General features: G+C 36.6%; 2 pseudogenes across 1 annotated transcript; both read right to left on the reverse strand.

Moving 5' to 3' along the window:
* The window catches only part of LOC145805322 (G-type lectin S-receptor-like serine/threonine-protein kinase SD1-1), a 150077-nt pseudogene extending 143852 nt beyond the window's left edge, over positions 1-6225 (reverse strand).
* Positions 6226-8191: 1966 nt separating this feature from the next.
* LOC145805323 (G-type lectin S-receptor-like serine/threonine-protein kinase SD1-1) lies at positions 8192-25090 on the reverse strand (annotated as a pseudogene). The gene is made up of 6 exons (XR_014347861.1): positions 25007-25090; positions 24403-24459; positions 9792-9997; positions 9254-9494; positions 9009-9160; positions 8192-8711 (listed from the first exon to the last, which is right to left on the reverse strand). The product of XR_014347861.1 is annotated as a G-type lectin S-receptor-like serine/threonine-protein kinase SD1-1 (transcript).
* Positions 25091-25100: the final 10 nt, after the last annotated feature.

Raw genomic sequence — 25100 nt, forward strand, 5'->3', positions numbered from 1 at the left:
TTACTAGTCTCTTGTCCAGTCTTATTTGGAAATACATGTTCAAAGAATGATGCATTCCGAGACTCAATAATAGTATTTACATGCATTTCGGAATGTTCTGATTTATGAATCAAAAACCGATATGCCCTACTATTATTGGCATAACTAATGAAAATGCAATCAATGGTCTTAGGACCTATCTTTTTAGGACTAGGAATAGCCACTTTAGCCAAACACCCCCACACTTTTAAGTATTTGTAGGATGGTACTCTTCCATGCCACAATTCATAAGGTGTTTGATTTATTTTCTTTCGGGGTACTTTATTTAAAATATAATTAGCAGAAAGTATTGCTTCCCCCACAAGTTCTGAGGTAATCCAGAACTAATTAACATGGCATTCATCATTTCTTTTAAAGTCCTATTTTTCCTTTCAGCAATTCCATTTTGCTGAGGTGAGTAAGGAGCGGTGGTTTGATGAATTATTCCATGTTCTTTACAAAATTCACCAAAAGGTGATTCATATTCACCACCTCTATCACTTCTAAGTTTCTTGATTTTCTTACCAAGTTGATTTTCAACTTCATTCTTATATTGAATGAAAGTTTCCAAAGGTTCATCCTTGGTTCGAATTAAATAAACATAACTATATCTAGTATAGTCGTCTATAAAAGTGATAAAATATTTTTTCCCACATCTTGTTTGAATTGACTTAAAATCACAAATGTCACTATGAATTAATTCAAGTGGTTTTGTACTTCTTTCAATTGAATGAAAAGGAGTTTTAGATAATTTTGCCTCAACGCAAATTTCACATTTATGATTTGAATCAATGTCAAATTTAGGTAAACATTCCATATTAATTAATCTACGCAAAGATCCATAATTAACATGTCCTAGTCTACCATGCCATAAATTTGAAGACCCAAGCAAGTAAGAAGAAGATGTGTCTTTATTAACATCAGAGGGTACAACAGTCATTACATTCATTTTGAAAAGACCATCAGACATGTAGCCTTTTCCTACATACATCCCGTTTTTGGTAAGTACAAACTTGTCACTTAAAAAAACTAGCCTAAACCCATTCTTACTCAACAAAGATCCGGAAACAAGATTCTTGCGAATGCCCGGTACATGCAACATATTGTTGAGAGTGAGTTCCTTTCCAGATGTCATTTTCAAAATAATCTTTCCTTGTCCTTCAACTTTAGAAGTCGAGGAGTTGTCCATAAAAAGTTGTTCACCATAGTCCACTGTAGAATAAGATGTGAACATCTTTTTGTCGACACAGATATGGCGAGTAGCACCAGTGTCCACCCACCATTCTTTAGGATTTCTGACAAGATTTGCCTCGGAAACAATTGCAGAAAGATTTATGACATCTACATCATTGGAAATTTTATCCATTTCGGTCATTTTCGTTTTCGTAACCTTCTTACTTGATCTTCCTTTGCCTTTACGTTTGTAATGGCAATCTTTAGCCCGATGTCCCTCTTTGTTACAAATGTGACACATGCCATTAAACTTGTACTTCTTAGTTTGCCCTACTTTAGATAGCATTCTCTTCTGCCATCTTTTAAAATCAGTTCCTGAGAACTTCTCTGGCTTCTCTCCATGATTTATTGGTGCTGTCACCACAGGAGAGGGGGTTGGTGCAATTGCAGCCACCACAGTAGTACTTATTTGGGCATTAGTTTCAGTAGCCATCAATTCTAATATATAAAACAAAATTATAATTAGAATTTACACTACACAGAAAATTAAACCAAATTCACAGAATTAAATTATGTAAAAATACAAGAAACAAGAATGTAGCTTTTATTTTTCAATTAATTTGAAAATAAAATAAAATTTTATTTAAACAAATTAATTCCACACAAAAAATTAAATTCTGTTAAATAAAAGAAATAAAAAACTATAACTTTTATTTTTCAATTAATTTGGAAATAAAATAAAATTTTATTTAACCAAAATAATTCCACATAGAAAATTAAATTCTGTAAAATAAAAGAAATAAAAAACTATAACTTTTATTTTTCAATTAATTTGGAAATAAAATAAAATTTTATTTAACCAAAATAATTCCACACAGAAAATTAAATTCTGTAAAATAAAAAAAATAAGAATATAACTTTTATTTTTCAATTAATTTGGAAATACAATAAAATTTTATTTAAACCAAATTAATTCCACACAGAAAATAAATTTCTATAACACTTTAATAATTAAAATACTAAAACAGAATTTTAAGTAATGAAAACTCAGAAAATAATTTCTAAAACCCAAAATTAATTTCTGAAAAAAATTCCACAAAAATATATTCTGAATTATTAATGACACCAGTATCGTACTACTAGTTGTCAAAGAAAAGAGACAGTATATTACTACTATCTGTCAAATAGCATATAATCACTATTTTTTTTCCAACCAGAATATTATTTTGTAAATTCACAGAAATAATTTTCTTAAAAGAAGAAAGAAAATGAAACAAACAAAAAGATTCTTTAAACAGAATAAATTCGAATCTGTCTTAAGATTGTGGGAATATATATATTATTAAACTATTAGAATAGTTTAATCAAATAAAACCAAAAGTTGAATAGATTTATTAAAACCTTGAAGGAATATAAAAATTAATCTAATTGACAAATTTTAGGAAACCACTATTTGAATTTAGAATTAAATTAAATTCCCAAAATTACAAACTTTAGGAAACCACTTAGGAACCCAAAATTTGAATTTAGAATTAAATTAAATTTCCAAAATAATTTTTTTATTGAAAAAATTCAAATGAATTTTATCTAAAAAATTAATATTAGACCCGAAAACGACGTCAACTTCCCATTCACTCATAAATGGTTTTGACGTTCCGTCTTCACCGTGTGACTTGCCACGCGGCAAGGAACACATCACCTCTTCGAACCCACCCCAAAAGACGTTTGGGGCCCACTAAATTTTGGCCTCAAAGTCAGCCCAAAATAAGCCATATAAAATACCATTTTTTTCCAACACCACCAAAGCAGAACTTGTTCCATCGAGCTAGGCATTGCCTAATGAATTCCCCACCAATTCACAACTGAAGACCAAACTAGTTTGTTACAGTTACAATATTGTAGGGGTCTTGCTAACAAGTGCCCCTAGGGCACAAGTAAGAGAAGGAAAAAAAAAAAAAAAATTAAAGAACACAAAAAACTTTTTATTAAATTCAATGCACTTTTATTGAAATCAATACACTTTTTGACATTTTCTCATATTTTCAAGACACTCTTTACACACTTTCCAACATTAAACAATGCCTAAGGGGCACTTGCTAGCATTTTCCATATTGTATATGTGAGTGTTACAAAATTATCTTGTAACATGTAATCATATTTTACTTGCATGGTTGATGACTATAATTGTTTTTTCACCAATCGATTGGAGAAGAATACAAATAAGGAAGTTGTGTCATCCAACAGATAAAACTCAAACTTAGACATCATGCCTTGTGAAGAAACACCTCACCCACTATGCCAACACTTTGTCTTTGATGACTACCTTGATGCTTTTTTTTTTTTTTTTTACTTGTGAGTTGCAAAAATTCTCCATCCACTAGCTGGAAACAACAAACATTAGATGATGCTAGCTAAATCTCTTAATAATATATAGCTCTACTCAACTAATAACTAACAACTAGTCGGAAGTTTCAAAACTGTCAATTGAAAAGTTACAAACATATATATAGGGATGTGCATTCATGAAAAGTCATTTTTAAGATCTATTAAAAAGTAATGGGTTCAATACATTTGAACACTCCAATTGCTCAAATCTTGATTTCTCTCAATCTAAATTTTACATGCACTAAATTTCTCAAAAAAAATTTATCGAACCTCTAATTGTGTCATAGTCATCTCATTGATGCTATAATTACAGAGTCAACAAATAAGTTTGTAACTGGACTTCCTCTCTATATAACACCCAGGTTGCTTGCAGCCTCAGTAATCAATGTTAAGAGCACAAATGACATAGTTGGACTGTCTTTAGGGCATTTCTACACACATAAGACAACAACTTGTATGCACCTTAATATCTCTAACATTGGAAGTGAACTCTCTACCAATGGATCTAATGGCTCATAGGCCTTTCCTTCAATCCAAAGTGTCCATGCTTGACATGGCTCAATATAGAACATCAGGATAAAAGAACTATTACAAAATAGAATATTTATAATTCCACATAATTGTTTCACATAAAGGATCACATAAGAGAAACAATGAATGAGTTTCACCCATTGTTTCTATTTTGTGATCTGTGAAAAGGTTTTGTGCAAGTTGTGCAACTCATTCAAAAATAGGAAAGTAAAACAAGAAAACATTCTTTGTTCAAGAACTTGCATGTCCAAGAAGGTTAAAATCGTGGTTTGTATAATGGAACAACCTATTCCTTTTGCCACTCAATATTTCCCAGACAATGACTTTGAAGCAAAAAACACTAGATTTCATTGAAAAGAGGCCATCTATCTATAGAATGAGCTCCAGAGATGTACTTGGAAATCTGGTGACTTTTCTAGGCTAAGCTTGTACAAGAAAAAGAGTGTTGGCCATTTACTAAGTTCCAACAACCCTTTTTGTTATTGCGGATGATTGATCTACTCCAAAAACCTTAGCTAGGCCAAAATCTGAAATTTTTAGGATTCATCTCACAATCAAGTAGCACATTACTAGTTGTAAGATCTCTATGAATAACTCTCAATCTTGAATCTCGATGTAGATAGAGAACCCCTCGAGCAATCACAACAATAATATCAAAGCGTCTCCTCCGTGTCAGTGATCTACTTCTTGGGTTTTCTAGACCTGTATTGAATAAAGGGGCCCAAGGTTTTTATTAAATTATTAAATGTTGAAGTATTATATATATATCCATTACAAAAGTGATATATTATGTCACTCATTTTTTATCGCATTGCTTCACAGCCAACTTGGAAGCTCGTGAATCATGATATTATCAAGTAAACATTAAGCAAGAATATCAAGTGATATAGAACAGTGGAAAAGGCAGTGATATATACACCATTGCTCATAATATTATAGCAACTTAGCAAGGCAAACTTTTTTGATTAGCATAATTTTCTATTTGGTCAAATATGAATCCCAAACAAGCAAGATATAGATGATCAAAGGAAGGTTGAGAGGGCAAACCAAAAATGGAAGAATCCAAGCTTCCATTGGGCATGTAATTATAAATTAACATTCTTTCTTTTCCATGGATGCAACATCCCAAAAGCCTAACCAAATTACGATGTTGAAGTTTGACAATCAAATCACTTCATTTTTGAATTCATTAAGACCTTGTTTGGAGTTAGTTGATAGACGTTTGACAGCTACCGCTTTTCCAGTTGATGGCACACCCTGCGATAATCAACATAAATATTTATTTTGATCATCATGAAAAACATTATAGCATCTTCTTCTTCTTCTTTAATGTATTTTTCCTTATCAAGAATTTCATTTGTCCACTAAAATAGATAAAATAGCCAGTGTTGGAATGGAATAAACTTACCTTGTAAACAGGCCCAAAACCAAGTTCTCCAATTTTATTTGTGCAACAAAAACTGTTAGTTGTCCTGCTAATGGTGACCATATCAAAGATGGGTAATTCTAAGTTTTCTTCATCACTAGCTTGAATGCAGACCAATTTATTCTATTATGATTGTGTTTACATTATGTTAGGTCCCTTAGTCTTGTCAATTAAGCGAACAAACATAACTTATCAAGTTGTAAATGTTCCTAGTTTTTTTCCTTGCTCGCTCGAGCGAAGGAGTCCTGGCTAGAGTGAAGAAAACTTGCTCCCAGTAGTTTCACTATTTGCAAAAATATTGGGAAGGAATTTTGTGAGCTTGAGTGAACCTTTTGGTGGCTTGAGCAAAGGCACTTAGGGAATATACACAAATCTGTCTCTTCGCTTGAGCGAGATATCTTTCGCTCGAGCGACCATCGCGGCCCTGTTTACTATAAAGCTGCGTTTCAGTCTGTTTTTAGGGTACGACTTCCAGATCTTATTTGAGGGCATTAGGGTTTTCTTTTGGAGCAACTTTACTTGTTTCTTTGATGTTTGATTGAGTATTAAACTCATGGTTTGACAAGTATATATACATCAAAGAGTTGATTGGTTATTAAAATACAAGAGTGTTCTTCTTCGGTGGAATCCGGAGATTCAAGCGTGGAGTATTCGAAAGAGTTCAAAGCTGTGCGTGGTTGTGGATTTGACATGGATGTTGTGGATTCAACATCAAACTAATCAATTCTGAGATGAAGACGGCGGTGAAAGAGATATAGATCGTTGAAGATAAATTGACAGAGTTTGGGTAATTTGTTTTGGTAAATTTGTATTCTTTCTTCCTTTCATAATGGATTAATTAGTGGCATTTCGCCCATGGTTTTTTAATTATAATAGGGGGTGCTCCAATTGTGATTTTTCCATGTAAAAATCGGTTATGTTGATTTATTGTGTCTGAAGCAACAATCCAAATCACTTTCGCACGAGTTAGTTTATTTAGATTGTTAGTTTTAATTGTTTAGGAATTGTTACAATTACTCTTAGTTTGAATCACGAATCACTTAGGTTTTTCACATTAGATAAGATAGTCAATGGAAATTGAGTGAGGAACATGGGTGAAATTGGGGCTAGCTACACCCCAGTGGAATGCAGAAAAACAAAAACATAAAAATCCATAAAAAAATATATAAATTAATTATTAATATTTATATAATTTTTCATTAATTTATAATTAAATTTTCAAATATCACTGATGTGATATTTTCCAATAAAATTGTACATTTGGACCAGAATCACCTTTCGGCCGACGCGTACAGTCACCACCACCAATCAATAATTAAACAATGATACTAAGAACTCAGAAAAAATAAATTAAATGAAATTAATGTATAGGATTTACTCAAAATTTAGTCGTGCAACAATAACTTTAAACACACAAGGTAGATTTATGGGTAAAATACAAATGGACAAATTACATCGGTAGTTTTTATATTTTATCTTGTGCCATTTTAGTCATTCTATTTTTAATTGGCTCAATTTTGACCCTTAATTTTAAATTTTGTGTCAATTTGATTTAATTGATAATATTATTAGTGGTTTTGATGGAAAATAATTGCTGAATTGGTTCAGATTAACTCACTGAGTTTAGTAAGTTTATAATTTTATCAAAAAAATATGACGCATGTCACTTATATGCATATTTTTCATAAAAAAAGTAAAGAGTTGTAATCAATTAGGCTAAATTGAAACAAATTATAAATTCATGGTCAAAATTGAGCCAATTGAAATTACGGGAATAAAATGACACAAGAACCAAAGTACAAGAACTACTAGTGCAATTTGCCCAATACAAATACACATTTTGAGATTTATTTAAAATGCAGATTGATCCTTGTAGTTTTGAAAATTATAAATACTCCCATGTCAACAAAATTTATTTACAATAATTAACATAAAAAAATTAAATTTTTAACTACTCTTCTATACAACAACAAAATTATCTGAATTATTAATTGAAATATATTTTTGATATCATTAAAAATTATAATTGACCTGATGGTTTATAAATAAAATGAGTTATTTGTTATGTGATTAGAAACTTAAAGAAGCGGGATGTAATTTTCAAAATTATATAAGACAATCTGTATTTTAAGTAAATTATAAAAAATGTATTTGTAATTTATCATAAATTTATTTTTCATGATAAAAATCTAAGATCATTTTCCGGTCTCCTAAACTTTTCTGTACTCTAATCAAACTATATTTTCATGAGTAAGTCCCACTTCACCAACGATGAATCATCTTTTTTTAAATTCAAAAAAGGGTTAAGGAAAATCATAATTCATGTAATAACATGTTAAATATAAACTGTTATTTTTATATTTTGATGACATGTTACAAACTTATACAATGAAATAGAGATTTTTATGAAATGTGAAGGATCAAAATCCACATACATGATGCTAGCTAAATCTCAACATATAACATTGCTCATCTAAACTTTATTAGGTATATCTGGAATTATCAAAAAAATATTGAAAGTTGCTAAGAATGCTCTATTATATAATGAACTAATTTTTTTAGCACCTAAACCCCACAATTTTAATCAATTCCAGAGCATCTCAATCCCACCATAAAAAAATAAAAAATGAAAAAAATAAAAACAAAAAAAACAGATAATAGTATGAATGGAGGAAGAATATATAATAAAGATTTTATTTTTTAATTTTTAAAGAGGGGCTATAACAAAATTAAGGGATACATGTACAATTTCTATTGAAAAAAAAAAAAACTGTTTAAACTATAATAAAAAATGTAATTTTAAAAACTTGAGAAGAGCAATTGCCCACCTAGGTTGCATGTGGCCCCATCGTTGCAGGTAGAAAATGTTTTATCGAGCCGCTAGGCATGTCATAGTCACTTCATTAATGCTAGGACTACTTTTAAGTAATGACTGATCATGTGTTTTGATGGAACTCCTCTCTATATAAAAACCAGGTTGCTTGGGTTGAGGCAAAATTGCACTGTCACTAACCAACATTAAGAACACAGATGACATCATTGGCCTATCTTTGGGGCATTTCTGCACGCATAAGAGACCAACTTCTATGCACCTTAATACCTTTGACATTGGAAATGAACCCTTCACCAATGGATCTAATAACTCAGAAGCCGTTCCTTCAGTCCAAAGGTTCCATGCCTGCAATGGCTCAAAATATATGTAAAAATTAAATATAAGAAAATATGAGGAAAGTAAAAAAAAAGATTCTTTTTTTATAAATCAAGAACCCCTTCCAACACAAGGTTACATTCAACCTACCATTGCAAGGTAAGCTTTGGATGGTTGCAATTACCCGCAAACCACAAGTATTGGATAAGTCAGGGTGTTGCTAGCAGAACACAATATCTTTGGTTTTATAGTTGGTTCATGTTTTGATCTTGAACCATTGAACCATGGGTTGTAAGAAGGAGACATATTATACGTTTATGAACTTACATGTCCAAGAAGGTTAAGATCGTGGTCTGAATGATGAAACATTCAGTTCCTATTTGCCACTCATTATTTCTAAAATTATGACTCCGAAGCTAAAAGCATCTGATTTCATTGAAAAGAGGCCATCAATCGCATATTCTGGAGGCATATAACCACTGCATATCATTGTCAAAGAAAACTAAACTTTAGATGTGAACTTTAATATATAGTTTAACCTATAACAAGGAAACATTACATTGTTTACTTACTAAGTTTCAACCACCCTTTCTGTTTTTGTTGATGATTGATCATGTCCAAAAGCCCTGGCTAAGCCAAAATCTGAAATTTTAGGATTCATCTCACTATCAAGTAACACATTGCTAGCTTTAAGATCCTTATGAATTATTCTCAATCTTGAATCTTGATGAAGATAAACAATCCCTCGAGCAATTCCCACAATAATGTCCAATCGTGTGCTCCATGTAAATGATTTACTTTTTTTTTCTACACCTACTAGGAAAAACTCACAAAGATTTTTGCTTAGTTTATTAATTTTTTCATAAATCATTCTAGTTAGACAATTTCTTTGGCAATAATACTTTTTTTATTAGTCAAACAAAAATTCCAAGTAAGAAAGATATGATACATGATCCAGTGGCCCCAAATGCCCCCCAATCCCATATCATCCACATCTTTTTGATTATATCATAAATTCTAGGTTATGAGTGTTTTGGGATAGAGAACATAAAAAATTATGGACAAAGGATCCATGGTTGAAAGATACATAAGAAGGTTGAGAAGGCAAACCAAAAATGAAGGAATCCAAGCTTCCATTGGGCATATACTCGTAAACTAACATTCTTTCTTCTCCATGGATGCAACATCCCAAAAGCCTAACTAGATTTCGGTGCTGAAGCTTGGCAATCAAAATAACCTTATTTTTTGAATTCATCCACACCTTGCTTGGAGCTCGTTGAGAGGCGCTTGACAGCTATGTCTTTTCCACTTGATAACTGACCCCAAGGTATTAACATAAGGTTTAGAAAAATATTATACAAACTAACAAATCTTGTATATTTTTCTTGCAATAATAAAACTTTGTATTCTGAAACAAATGTTGGAAAAAATGGGTTTTTGGTAACTTTAATGTGAAATTAAAGTAGGTCCCAACCAATGGTTAGGTGGAATTAAACGGGTTTAGATTCTTTGTAACAAGGTCTTTACACCATAAAAACAATGACCAAAAACTATTGAGAATTAAATGAGAAATTGTCTCATAAAGATGACCTCATGAATGAGGTATTGGGAATTGTGTATAACTACCAATCCTATATTGATTGTAGAAGAAAACTTTGATGGGTATTTAAAGCTTAAGATTTTGATAAGGGCATGAGCACTTTGAGGCATCCAAATTTTCCAAAGGAAGGGAGTTATGGATGCTTCAAGGATGGGCTTGATCCACGGTTTGTTCCGGGTCCGTGGATCTTGGATCTTGGGCTTGAGGTTTGAGTTAGGTTTGGGTTGGGCCGTATTGATGGTCCACCAACATAATCTTTTTGGACGAGGTCTATTGCAGATATGCAAATATTATATTATAGTGTGTGCAACTCACACATTGAATCCCCATCAATTGGTCCATTACTCTAGTAGTTTTGCAAGAGTAATGATCATTGGTTGCCAGCCTTGATGGCTGGAAGGTTTCTCCTCTCTCCCCTATTGTGTATAAAAGGAGGTCCATCTCCCTTGGGTTCAACACAGATATTTTGCTCTCAGATTATAGTCAAGGCAGTCTCATTTTATAATTTTCTTCTTCTGTGAAAGAGTGCTGCCATTGTTGGTTTGCCAAAGCTAATAGAAGGTGCTTCTGTGTTAGCCGGTCTCTCATGGGAGACAAAATTCGATGTACCTTTAGCACCCACGATGAGGCGGCTAATCTGTTTTAAGGACATTCTGGTATCACACAGGCTTCGGTTTGCTTTCTTTACCATTTATCATATTATGTATTTCTGTGCAATATGGTTGTAATATTCAGCATGTTTTCTCATTCTGTAAAGTAATTGATTAATCATGAATTTATTTATCTTGTTTGATTTATACAATTTGGACAAAAATCTTAAAACGTATTAGATATATTTCTCATAAAAATTAGATAAATAAATTCGTCTATGTAATCGGTTAAAATATTATGTACGTTGCACTGTTTCAGAATATGAATCTGCATACTGTTGCGTTAGCCCCATACATAGTTCTAAATATCGGCCGATATGCTACGTATCGGCCGATACGTATCGGAAAAATGGGGTGCCGCGACGGATACAAGCCGATATACCACTGAGATTAAAAATCGTAGGAGTATCGGCCGAGTCCCGGTACGTATCGACCTGTAAGCGTTACACAAGCCGTTACACAAGCCGCGACGGGCCGATACTCACCGGTTCGGATCGGTACGGGAAAGAAAAAGTTGAAAAACCTTTAAAATGATTTTTAAAATTTCACCACCGCGACACCCGATTCCCGATACGTACCGATCGATACTACCGATACCGATACTCCGCGATCGATACCGTTACGTTACCCGATACCGCGATTTAGAACCTTGGCCCCATAGTACTAAAATATCTAAGGTCAATTACTTTATAATTCCCAGCATGTCACTGTGAATTGCTTTGGTTACAATGCCTACTTTTCATTGGTTTTCATGTCATATTTGCAGAATATTGATTTTGCCCAGAACTTTTATGATAGTCATGATTGGAATGTTAAATTCATAGAATTTGAATGCCATTGTTTTCATCTTGATGGCCTACTATTGCATAGTAGTTGTTTGTTATAATTAGTATCTGAATATAAAATATTAATTCATATTTAACCGAAACTGTTTCAAAGAATTGAATTGCCCACTGTTTTGTTTTTTTATTTTTCTGTTCTTCCTGGGTATGTATGATTGGAATTATGATTATGCAATGTTATGTTTTATTTAGAATATTTTATTGCTAGATCTCTAGTAATATTTGCATATTGATTATTGTAATATAATTTCATGAGCATGTTTTTTTATTTTTATTTTTATTTCCTACCATGATCTGCATGCTTCATTTTTATAGTTTCATAATATAATTTGCATGTTCAAAATTTTCTAAATTTTAATTTTTTGTTACATGCTTATTGTTTCTAAAGTTATGTGTATGATTTTATTTACATGTTAATTGCTACAAACAGTCACATGTGTATTACATGTTTATGGTTTTGTATAAATTCATTTGTAACTCTTGCTTATTAATTTATTTATTTGGAGTTATAAGTTTACATGTTTATTATGATTTAAATTCATATATAACTCATGGCAATTAATCTTAATTTAATTTTGGAGTTATAAAATTTTTGTAACTTGGTTATGTTTATTTATATGATTATTGTGTAATAATTTTCTATAACTCCTTTCATTCAAATTTTAATTTAATTCTTAAAGTTATAGGTTTATTTTGTAGCTCTTAAGGTTTATTGTTGTAACTCACCTAGCATTTTAATTAGTTAATTTTTATTATTAAATAGTTTGCAAGATGATTTCAAGTTTCTTTAGATTGCTTGGTTTGTTTTTTCTTGTGTTTTTCTGTTAACTCTCTTTATAGGAATACCTATGCAAAGGGAAATAGAAAAACAAATACAAAATCAAATGAATAGTCTTTGGGATGTACAAACAAAAAGTATAGATGACTAACCTTTGTGATGAACAGGAATAACTAAACGTGGAAAGGATTTTGGACAATATAAAATCCTTATGGATTGGTTACTCTCTTTATAATTGAAGCAATTGTTTGCTTGTGATTTAGTAGTGGTTAATTGCAAATTTTATTTTAAAAGCAAGATTGTTTTCTTGACATGTTGGAAGCATTTTATATGCATGTAATTGTTATAGAAATTTTTTACATTGCTTGTAATTTGGTTAGCAATTTTTAAATTGCTTGTAAGTTTGGAACTTGGCTTGGTTTTTTGTAATAGAAACCAAAGTGTTTAGTCTTGATTAAAGAGTACTTCTTATTTGTTCAGATAGGACAACTAAGACGGATTTGGTTTCAAACCTTTGGGGTTTGAGGTAGTCTTTGGGTTTAATCATTTTATTCCTAAAGTGTTGAAAAACCAAGTTTGGAGAAAGTCTTTGGATATAATCTGATTATTTCTAAAGTGTTTTAGTTTATATAGCGATCCCGGTTTTCCCTTTACTGTTCTGTTGTATTCCGGACTTGGTTCCGTGAAGTTGGTAGTTATATCTATCCTGTTGTCGTCCTTTAATTCCGCTTGATTGAGTGTTGGGATGTTTTGGACAGAGTTGCTACAGGTTGGATTGGGCCTTGGTTTCAATTCTTTGTTGCCCAGTTTTTTTTGAGGTCCGCTCGAGCGGGTCTTCTTGTGCTCGAGCGGGGATTGCACAACCCCAGTATTTTCGTGTCCCTGCAAAACTTCTACAGGTGTGTTTTTCATGCTCGAGCGGGTTTCTTTGCGCTCGAGCGGTGGCGCTCGAGCGGGTACTTTGGCGCCCGAGCGGGTGGTACCTTTGGGTGTAAGTTCTGGGAGCAGGGAATCTACGCTCGAGCGGACTGGTTTTCGCGCTCGAACGGGTTTACTTTATTCTTGTGTCTTGGTGCTCGAGCGGGTCCTTTTGCGCTCGAGCGGACCTAGTTTTTGTTCTTGACGCTCGAGCGTTGTGTTTTCTGCTCGAGCGAGAATGTCGTATATCAGTTGGCTGTGAGGCAGTTTTAAATCACTTTTTCTCATCCTTTCTCTCTCTTACTTTTCCGAAAAGACCATTTGAGAGCCTCTCTCTCTAAAACCTTGCCTTCTCTCTAGATATTGATCTAGCTAGGGTGTTTTTCTCACCTTTGGCCTTTACAAAAAGGTTGTTGATCGTCAAGGGCTATCTTTTGATCCGAGGAACTCGCGGTTTGGAGCAACTTCGTTTTCACCATCTTCTTCTTTGGGTCTCATCTTTGAGGTAGGGATTCCTACTCACTCTTATGGGTTCTAACCTAGATTTTGAGCCTATTGTTTAAATGGTTGATTTTGGGACTTAGGGTTTCAAAATGTGTTAAAGAGGGTTTTATGATTTTGGGCTCATAATATGTAATTTGGTTTTCAAAATGATTATATTGTTGTTGGTTGGTGATATTGGAACCTTTGGGTTAATGTCGAGAGTTGGGGGGTAAAAGCCCTAAATTGTTGTTTAAAAATGAATTGGTATAATTAATTTGGGAAAATTGTGAACTTATGGAATTGAGTTGGAAATAATGAAATTGGCTCATTATGTCGTGAAATGATGGAGTTGGATTTATAAATCGCTCACTTTTGAAAAACATTGATGTTTTATCTGTTGGAGCTTTTATTATCTGTTTAGAAATAATTGCTTGGGCTACTGGTGGAAGGTAGTTTTGATTGTTGTAGACAATGCATGATGATTAGGCAAACTAAAACTAATCAATTGGATATGTCATAGAGTATAACGGTTAGCATAATACATTAACGTTATGTATTGATTGATTGTGTATATGACCTTTGTGTATATATGCATTGTGTGTGTGAGAGAGGAGATAGGGGATGTACTCCACGGTTTAGGGAAAGATAGGGGATGGACCTCTAAACCGGATGTTGTTTGGGAGGAGATAGGGGATGGACTCCATTGATACAACTCATATGCTTGTCAGATAATGTGTTGATACAGCTCATATGCTTGTCATTCGAAGTATTGATACAGCTCATATGCTTGTCATTGGAAGTGTTGATATAGCTAATATGCTTATCTGTTGAAATGTGGGTACAGCTTGTAGGCTTACCTGTGGAGATGTTGATACAACTAGTATGTTTATCTATTGTGATAATGAGAAATGTTTAATATGAGTCTCTGTCTCATATAAGTAGTTGGCCAGGTTCTGAGCCATTGATGAAAATTGTGAAAATTGATAAGACATGGAAACTGAAATGAAACTTGAACGTAGTGGTCATGAGATGGAAATGGGTTATGAATTGGTTGATGAAAATTGAACATTTATCAATTGCTGATGTCTTAGTTATTGCTCATACTGTGTTTAGCATATCTCTACTGGGCGTTGGCTCACCCTTTATGGGACATTATTTTCAGGTACAGGTAGTATGCCATCTCCAAGGACATAGCTTGGATGATGATGAGAGTTGAAGACTCTTTCTTTTGTTTATTTTGATGTATAACATGTAAATTCAAGTCAAGGGCTTAATATGTATTGAGTTAGTACTCTTTTTTTTTTTGTAACCAAGTGTTAACTTGGAAAGCTGTAAGCCCTTAGGGCACTTGCTTTTATTGTTAACATGTAATACAGTTGTAAGAATTACTCTGATGAATAGAAATGGTTGATTTCTTTTGTATCAATGCATGTCTAAAATGTTGGTTTAATGTTATTATTTTGAGGGAGTTACAACTTGGTATCAGAGCGTACCGGGTGCGAATTCTTTGGGTACGTGGGAAGTGATTAGGATCACAATGGGTTTGTCTCGCTTGATAGAGACTTAGATGTAGTGTCATATGCTATGTGCTTAATTGATAACATGCTTATGTGACTATGTGGGTATGAAATGTAGTTTCTAGGATGTTGATTGGATCCTTGGGTTTCTGAGAGTCTTGTTGGAAAAGCACTTGATCAATGCTGTTTTTAACCGGAACTCTAGTAACGCCTCGGGACTATCATTATCCGGAAATGAAATTCGTAAATGCTTATGTGTTTATGTGCTTACGTGGAGTGAATTACAGTTGTCCATGCATTAGGACGTGAGTGTTATAGCTTCGAAACATTTGTGAGTGTGCTAATAGTCTTGGTTACCTTTATTAAGATGTCAGGACGAGGGCGTGGTAGGTGTGGCAGGCATGGTAGGCAGGAGGTACCTCTACTGGATGACGTTCCGGCAGTGCAGGAGGGGGTTGGTCAGGCCAACGTGGCCGAGCTAGCGGGTCAGCAGGCTATGGGCGCCTTGGCCCGAGAGATAGCGGGAGCTTTGGGTATTCTCAGAGCTGAGAATCAGGTTGCTGAGGTAGGGCCTCCTTTCTTGAAGAGGGAATTCTTCCAGTCTAACCCGGACGAGTTTGTTGGGGATCCAAAGGAGCCACTTAAGGCTGACGAGTGGTTGGAACAGATGGAGAAGACGTTTGAGATGCTGGGCATCGAGGACGGGGCTTTGAAGGTGACCCTGGCATCCTTCCAGCTGAAGGGAGATGCGAGTCAATGGTGGAAGTACGAGAAGGGCAGTGTTGGTGGTGCACGGGAGGCATTTGTGAATGCTTTCCAGGAGAAGTTTTTATCTGCAGCTGCTAGGGAGAAGCTGAGAGAGCAGTTTTGCCAGCTTAGACAGCAGGGCTTGTCAGTGGCCGAGTTTGAGGCTACTTTTACTAGTCTGTCCAGGTTTGCACCTGAACTAGTGGCGTCCGAGGAACGCCGTTGCTTTGAGTTTGAGCGGAAGTTGAGGCGAGGCCTCAAGTTGAGGGTTGGTGGATCTTTTACCCGAGAGTATAGATGTTTGGTGGATGCTGTTGCTCATATGGAGATTATGATGCAGGAGGAAGATGAGGGGCAAAAAGGCTTCTAGAAGGGCCAGGATGGTCAGGGTGATGGCAGGAGACAGAGGGGTTTTAACCCTCAGCAGTCTCAGGGTGGTGTGGCTAGATCGACCTTTCCAGTATCGAGTACGGGCTCTGGGAGAGGTAGTCAGGGAGGCTTGACTTGTTTTGCGTGTGGCCAGCTGGGTCACAAGTCTTTGGTTTGCCCGCAGAAGGGAGGGGGTCAGTGAGCTACTTCTTCTTCAGCTAGACCTCAGGGCCAGAGTCAGGGCAGGGGCCAGCCTTTGTCTTGCTATCAGTGTGGTCAGCCTGGGCACCTGAAGAGGTATTGCCCACAGTTGAGTGCTACTTCAAGAGCGTCTGGTTCTAGGCAGACGCAGAGTTATCAGCCAGCTCAGTCTGTGCAGGCCTTGAGGGCCAATCCGGGAGCTTCGTCTTCCCATTCAGTGCAGCAGTCTTTTGCTCCGAGAGGTGAGTAGGTGGATCAGGGGCCTACAGGGCGTGTGTATGCTGTTGCCGCGCAGGACCTAGTACCGGCTCCATCAGTAGTGAGAGGTACTTTTCTGTTTTGCAACTCGGTTGCTAGTGTGTTGATTGATACAGGTGCATCTCATTCTTTTGTGTCTGCTGCATTTGCATCTGTTCTGGAATTGGAGTTGGCGCAGTTAGCATCTCCTATATGTGTAGTATCGCCTATTGGTGGTGAGTTGATCTTGAAACAAGGTGTTAGGGGTTGTGATATAAAGGTCGCCGACCATAGGCTTCCTTTTCCGTTTGTGGTTATGCCCATGAAGGGCTTTGATGTTATTTTGGGTATGGACTGGCTATCGTCATACCGGGCTGTTATTGATTGCTACCTCTAGAGGGTCACAGTTTGTACCTTGAGCGGGGAGTGTTTCCATTTCTTGGAGGATCAGGTTGGTAGTGTGTTGCCACCGATGTATGATCTGCGAGGGCGGAGTGAGCTTAGTGGTCTACTTGCTAGCTTTTTGAGTGGTGAGTGTGATGAGACCCAGATTGTATTGCCAAGGGTGGTTTGTGAGTATTCGAACGTTTTTCCCGAGGATCTCGTTAGTTTGCCACCTCACCGAGAGATAGAGTTCTCTATTGATTTAGTGCCCGGCACAGTGCCGATTTCTATGGCACCTTATCGTTTTGCCCCAGTCGAGTTGAGTGAGTTAAAGATTCAGCTCCAGGAATTGCTAGATAAGGGTTTCGTTCGCCCTAGTGCTTCGCCGTGGGGAGCACCGACCCTCTTTGCTAAAAAGAAAGATGATGCCTTGAGATTATGTATAGACTACTGGAAGTTGAATCGGGCTACGGTCAAGAATAAGTACCCTATGCTCGTATAGATGATCTGTTTGACCAATTGAAGGGTTCCCGTTGTTTTTCTAAGATAGACTTGAGATCGGGTTACCACCAGTTGACGGTCAGGGAGGAGGATATTCCTAAGATGGCATTCCGTACGCGGTATGGCCATTATGAGTTTCTGGTGATGCCATTCGGGCTTACCAATGCACCGACAGTCTTTATGGACTTGATGAACCGGATCTTCCGAGAATTCTTAGACCGTTTTGTAGTCGTTTTCGTGGACGACATTCTTATCTATTCGCCTTCTGAGGAGGAGCACGAGGAACACTTGAGAGTGGTGCTTGAGTTGCTTAGAGCCCATAGGCTGTATGCCAAGTTTGGAAAGTGTGAGTTCTGGCTAAGAGAAGTGAAATTTTTAGGCCATGTGGTATACGGGGAAGGAGTGTCTGTAGATACATCCAAGGTTGAGGCAGTGCAAGATTGGGCACAGCCTAAGAGTGTGTTTGAGATCCGTAGTTTTCTGGGATTAGCTGGGTATTACCGCCGGTTTGTGAAAGATTTCTCCAGGCTAGCTTCGCCGTTGACTAGATTGACGCGGAAAGGGGCCAAATTTGTGTGGAGTGAAACTTGCGAAAAGTCGTTCCAAAAGTTGAAGGTTAGATTGACCACCGCTCCGGTTTTGATTATTCCGGAGAGAGGGTTGGGTTATGCGGTTTATTGCGATGCCTCAGGAGAGGGTTTGGGTTGTGTGTTGATGCAAGAGGGGAAGGTGGTAGCTTATGGCTCACGTCAGTTGAAAATACACGAGAAGAACTACCCTACACACGACCTAGAGGTAGCAGCAGTGATCTTTACCTTAAAGATGTGGAGGCACTACCTTTATGGTGAGAGGTTCTCGGTGTTCTCGGATCACAAGAGTTTGAAGTACCTGTTTACACAGAGGGACTTGAATTTGAGGCAGGGGAGATGGATGGAGTTCATTGAGGACTATGATTTTGAGTTGCACTATCACCTGGGAAAGGCCAATGTTGTGGCCGATGCCCTTAGTAGGAAATCCATTAGTGATGTAGCTTGTATAGCCATCCGGGAATGGGGGATGTTGGGTGTACTTGGCGAGTTTGACTTGCTACTGGGTGAATCAGTTGAGGCTGCGGCCTTGTTTTCTGTTATTGCGCAGCCTACACTCGTGACTCGAGTGTTAGAGGCACAGAGAGGTGACCTTGAGGTAGAGTCCTTCCAAGAGAAGATCTCAAATGGAAAGGCTGAGAAGGGTTTGACGGTGTATACCGACCTGAGTGTGAGATACCGAGACCGTTTGTTTGTGCCAGAGTCTTGCCGAGAGGAAGTACTCCGAGAGTTCCATCATTCACGTCTTGCGGTGCATCCGAGAGGCACTAAGATGTATCGGGATTTGGGTCGCCAGTTTTGGTGGCGGGGTATGAAAAGAGATGTGGCTGTTTTTATATCGAAGTGCCTTATTTGCCAGCAGGTGAAGGCCGAGCATCAGAGGCTAGCGGGTTTGTTGTAACCCATGCCTATTGCCGAGTGGAAGTGGGAGCATATCACTATGGACTTCGTTGTAGGTCTTCCGAGGACTCAGCGGGGTAGTGATGCCATTTGGATGGTTGTAGACCGGTTGACTAAGTCGGCGCACTTCATTCCTATATGCGTGAGAGATTCGTTAGATCATCTCGCCGACTTGTATATTCGGGACATAGTGAGATTGCATGGGGTCCCAGTGATGATCATCTCCGATAGAGATCCTCGTTTTACTGCTAGGTTGTGGCAGAGTTTGCAGAGTGCCTTGGGCACTAAGTTGACCTTTAGTACGACCTATCATCCTCAGACTGACGGGCAGTCCGAGCGTACTATTTAGCTCCTTGAGGATATGCTTCGAGGTTGCGTCCTTGACTTTAGTGGGACGTGGGAAAGGCACTTGCCCTTGGTGGAGTTTGCCTACAACAACAGTTTTCAGCCTAGTATCGGTATGGCACCGTTTGAGGCCTTGTATGGCCGACCGTGTAGGTCTCTAGTGTGTTGGGCCGAGGTGGGTGATGCCCCTTTGTTGGGTCCGGAGTTGGTTAGGGAGACGACGGAGAAAGTTGAGCTTATCCGTAGGAGGCTTGTCACAGCCCAGAGTCGCCAAAAGAGTTATGCCGACCGTAGGAGGAGGCCTTTGGCGTTTGAGGTAGGTGATCATGTCTTCTTGAAAATATCACCTAGGCGAGGTCTGATGAGGTTCGGGAAGAGTGGGAAGTTATCCCCTCAGTTTATTGGTCCCTTTGAGATCCTCGAGAGGATTGGGGAAGTGGCTTATCGTTTGGCTTTGCCGCCGCAGTTGTCCGGGGTTCATGACATTTTTCATGTTAGTATGCTTCGGAAGTATGAGCCGGATCCATCCCACGTGTTGGATTGGACCGACTTGGAGATAGACGAGGATGCCTCGTATGAGGAGAGACCGGTTCGGGTCTTGGATAGGCGGGATCGAGTCCTGCGTGGCAAGACCATTCCTTTGGTGAAGGTTTTGTGGAAGCATCACGGAGTGGAGGAAGCCACTTGGGAACGTGAGTTGGAAATCCGCGAGAAGTATCCGGACATGTTTATCGATGTGTAATTTTGTAATGAAATTCTGTAATAATGTTGAACTTTAAGAGCATTGTGTACGTCTTAAGTTGTGAAACATTGTGAATGTTTTGGTTAATGGGAATTTGTATAACATTGCATATGTTCAATGTATCGTGGGAATGCAAGCATGATGATAATGTTGCATGTATGATTGAATTGTGGAAAATGAGTTGAAATTGGTAAATTTCAAAGAAATGCATGTTGATAATGCAAGTTGTTTTAAATAATGTGTTTTGCCTCTTGAAAAGAGATGGGATTGACCGGTAATGGGTCGGATTGTTTAATATTATGTTGTAATATTGTTGAAAATGGAGAAAACCTGTTTTTGAAAAACTTGTGTTTAATTTCGGGGATGAAATTCTTTAAGGGGGGGAGGTTATAGCGATCCCGGTTGTCCCTTTACTGTTCTGTTGTATTCCGGACTTGGTTCCGTGAAGTTGGTAGTTATATCTATCTTGTTGTCGTCCTTTAATTCCACTTGATTGAGTGTTGGGATGTTTTGGATAGAGTTGCTACAGGTTGGATTGGGCCTTGGTTTCAATTCTTTGTTGCCCAGTTTTTTTTGAGGTCCGCTCGAGCGGGTCTTCTTGCGCTCGAGCGGGGATTGCACAACCCCAGTATTTTTGTGTCCCTACAAAACTTCTGCAGGGGTGTTTTTCACGCTCGAGCGGGTTTCTTTGTGCTCGAGCGGTGGCGCTCGAGCGGGTACTTTGGCGCTCAAGCGGGTGGTACCTTTGGGTGTAAGTTCTGGGAGCAGGGAATCTACACTGGAGCGGACTGGTTTTCGCGCTCGAGCGGGTTTACTTTATTCTTGTGTCTTGGTGCTCAAGCGGGTCCTTTTGTGCTCGAGCGGACCTAGTTTTTGTTCTTGACGCTCGAGCGTTGTGTTTTCCGCTCAAGCGGGAATGTCGTATATCAGTTGGCTGTGAGGCAGTTTTAAATCACTTTTTCTCATCCTTTCTCTCTCTTACTTTTCTGAAAAGACCATTTGAGAGCCTCTCTCTAAAACCTTGCATTCTCTCTAGATATTGATCTAGCTAGGGTGTTTTTCTCACCTTTGGCCTTTACAAAAAGGTTGTTGATCGTCGAGGGCTATCTTTTGATTCGAGGAACTCGCGGTTTGGAGCAACTTTGTTTTCACCATCTTCTTCTTTGGGTCTCATCTTTGAGGTAGGGATTCCTACTCACTCTTATGGGTTCTAACCTAGATTTTGAGCCTATTGTTTAAATGGTTGATTTTGGGACTTAGGGTTTAAAAATGTGTTAAAGAGGGTTTTATGATTTTGGGCTCATAATATGTATTTTGGTTTTCAAAATGATGATATTGTTGTTGGTTGGTGATATTGGAACCTTTGGGTTAATATCGAGAATTGGGGGGTAAAAGCCCTAAATTGTTGTTTAAAAATGAATTGGTATAATTAATTTGGAAAAATTGTGAACTTATGGAATTGAGTTGGAAATAATGAAATTGGCTCATTATGTCGTGAAATGATGGAGTTGGATTTATAAATCGCTCACTTTTGAAAAACATTGATGTTTTATCTGTTGGAGCTTTTATTATCTGTTTAGAAATAATTGCTTGGGCTACCGGTGGAGGGTAGTTTTGATTGTTGTAGATAATGCATGATGATTAGGCAAACTAAAACTAATCAATTGGATATGTCATAGAGTATGACGGTTAACAGAATACATTAACGTTATGTATTGATTGATTGTGTATATGACCTTTGTGTATATATGCATTGTGTGTGTGTGAGAGGAGATAGGGGATGTACTCCACGGTTTAGGGAAAGATAGGGGATGGACCTCTAAACCGGATGTTGTTTGGGAGGAGATAGGGGATGGACTCCACTGATACAGCTCATATGCTTGTCAGATAATGTGTTGATACAGCTCATATGCTGGTCATTGGAAGTATTGATACAGCTCATATGCTTGTCATTGGAAGTGTTGATATAGCTAATATGCATATCTGTTGAAATGTGGGTACAGCTTGTAGGCTTACCTGTGGAGATGTTGATACAACTAGTATGTTTATCTATTGTGATAATGAGAAATGTTTAATATGAGTTACTGTCTCATATAAGTAGTTGGCCAGGTTCTGAGCCATTGATGAAAATTGTGAAAATTGATAAGACATGGAAACTGAAATGAAACTTGAACGTAGTGGTCATGAGATGGAAATGGGTTATGAATTGGTTGATGAAAATTGAACATTTATCAATTGCTGATGTCTTAGTTATTGCTCATACTGTGTTTAACATATCTCTACTGGGCGTTGGCTCACCCTTTGTGGGACATTATTTTCAGGTACAGGTAGTATGCCACCCCCAAGGACATAGCTTGGATGATGATGAGAGTTGAAGACTCTTTCTTTTGTTTATTTTGATGTATTGCATGTAAATTCAAGCCAAGGGCTTAATATGTATTGAGCTAGTACTCTTTTTCTTTTGTAACCAAGTGTTAATTTGGAAAGCTGTAAGCCCTTAGGGCACTTGCTTTTATTGTTAACATGTAATACAGTTGTAAGAATTACTCTGATGAATAGAAATGGTTGATTTCTTTTGTATCAATGCATGTCTAAAATGTTGGTTTAATGTTATTATTTTGAGGGCGTTACAGTTTATAATATGATTATTTCCAAAGTGTTTTGGTTTTGAGAAAAGAAAACAAATTTTAGCATTAGCTAAAATATTACTGATTTTATTCAGAAATAATGAGCTTAGTTCCGGGAGTACCGGTTAACTTTTATGAGTGGTGTAATTTTGGTAACAAATTTTATTTGCTTGGGAATTGGTTTGCTTTAACTTGGTTTATCCCCCGAAATATTTAATTCTAAATTTGTTTCCCATGGACTAGGAGTCAACATGCTCTTGAACGTTTTGTCTAAGATTAACTGGGTCTAAAGTGGGACCAGTGTGACCCCTCTTTACCTTCTTTCCTAATTTCAATTATTTTCTCTTAATCTTCTTTCTCACTCCATAACTCTAATCCATCCCACAAAAACTCACAATTATTGTATTGTTTCTTGCAAATCGAATAAAGTTTAAACAAAATCAAACAATAGATGAGAGTAATAATGATGAGTGTTTTTTTGAAGCAATCCATCAAAAAAGAAGCAAGTGTTCAAAATTAAGAAGCTTGTCACCAGGATTTGTAAAAGAACATAGCACAAATCCACTAGTTTGCACTTAGAGCATTTCCAAGGAGATAGTTAAATCAGGCTTGTTAGGCATTTTAGGCAATGTAAGTCTAATTTTGAGCTCCAATGGGCTAGCTATTGGGCTAGTTACTTTACCATTCTATTTTTTTTTGGTGGTTACAATTGAAGAGCTCCAGAGGCTCTCCAAACAATTATGTATGTATATATTTTAGATTTTTGTATATTTATGTCTTGGATTTGGGATTTTATATATATATATATATATATATTATATGTGTGTGTGTGTGTGTGTATGTAACAATTTTATTTGTTCTTTCAATTCTGTTTAATAAATTACAGAATAACTTATTTTGTATTTGTATTTTTTTTCTCCTCATTCTACAGGTTTTTGTATGTTTGTATGGGCAAATTTATTATTATTGCAAATTTATATTAGTAAAATATCAACAATTAGTATTTTCTTATTTTAAAAATTAATTAAGTTAATTTAAATGATTAGCTAAAATAAAGAGCGTGGTTAGAGAACACAATAGCTAAAGTAATTAGATAAAATAAAAAGTGTACTTTTTTTGTACTTTGGCTAATGAAAAATATAGAGTGTGGTTGAATAGTTTCCCAGGAGTAGATAGTTGCTTCATACATAGGAAATAAGAAAAATGAGGCTTCTGAGATCAAATGCACACCTACCTTTTATATGTACCATATAATGGGCGTTTTTCGTACCACAAGTACAAACATATACATACCAGTGATGGGGGCTGAGGGTTTTCCGACGTCGTTCTCTTTTGCTGTTGTCGTGTTCCCTATATGTGAATAGAGCAAAAAAGATTTTTCAAAGTGGTATAATTTTTGAACTCATGATTTTTTGTCAAGCATGGTTATGAATGGTATTAATGGAATGAGATGAGAAAGAAACATAATATTAAGGATATTTTGTCTCTATGATGTGGGATATTTTTCTTCCTTATCCAATTAAGTAGGTATCAATATTTAATTAACGTGATTGTTTTTAAAAGTATGATGTATTTAATAGGTTTTACAACTTAGAGTGAACTAATCTATATAATTTTAAAATAATGAATAATTAATAAATTGTAAGGGGGGGGGGGGGGAGGGGAGGGGGGAGGGATGCCTCCCTTTGGTCTATTCTTGGCCAAGTGTGTTGTACCATTTTAGACACTACCACCAAAAAAAAAAAAAAAAACAAAAAGGACAAATAAAACTTTACACAATTATCAATGATTTTAGATAGGTGGGTATAGTTTAGCACAATGAAATTGGTTAATTAAAATACCTAATTCATCAGCATCAACATGTATATTCAAGCAGAGCACTATCGTACTTTCTTACATCCATCAAATCTCTATACCATGTGATACAGCCCGAATCAGCTACACTTGAGTAAGCCTTGCAAGAACAATTCATCAAGCACATCGCTTCACAC

Source organism: Camellia sinensis, chromosome 13 (genome assembly GCF_055761805.1).
Source record: "Camellia sinensis isolate YWXY chromosome 13, ASM5576180v1, whole genome shotgun sequence".
In the NCBI taxonomy this organism is placed as follows: Eukaryota; Viridiplantae; Streptophyta; class Magnoliopsida; order Ericales; family Theaceae; genus Camellia; species Camellia sinensis.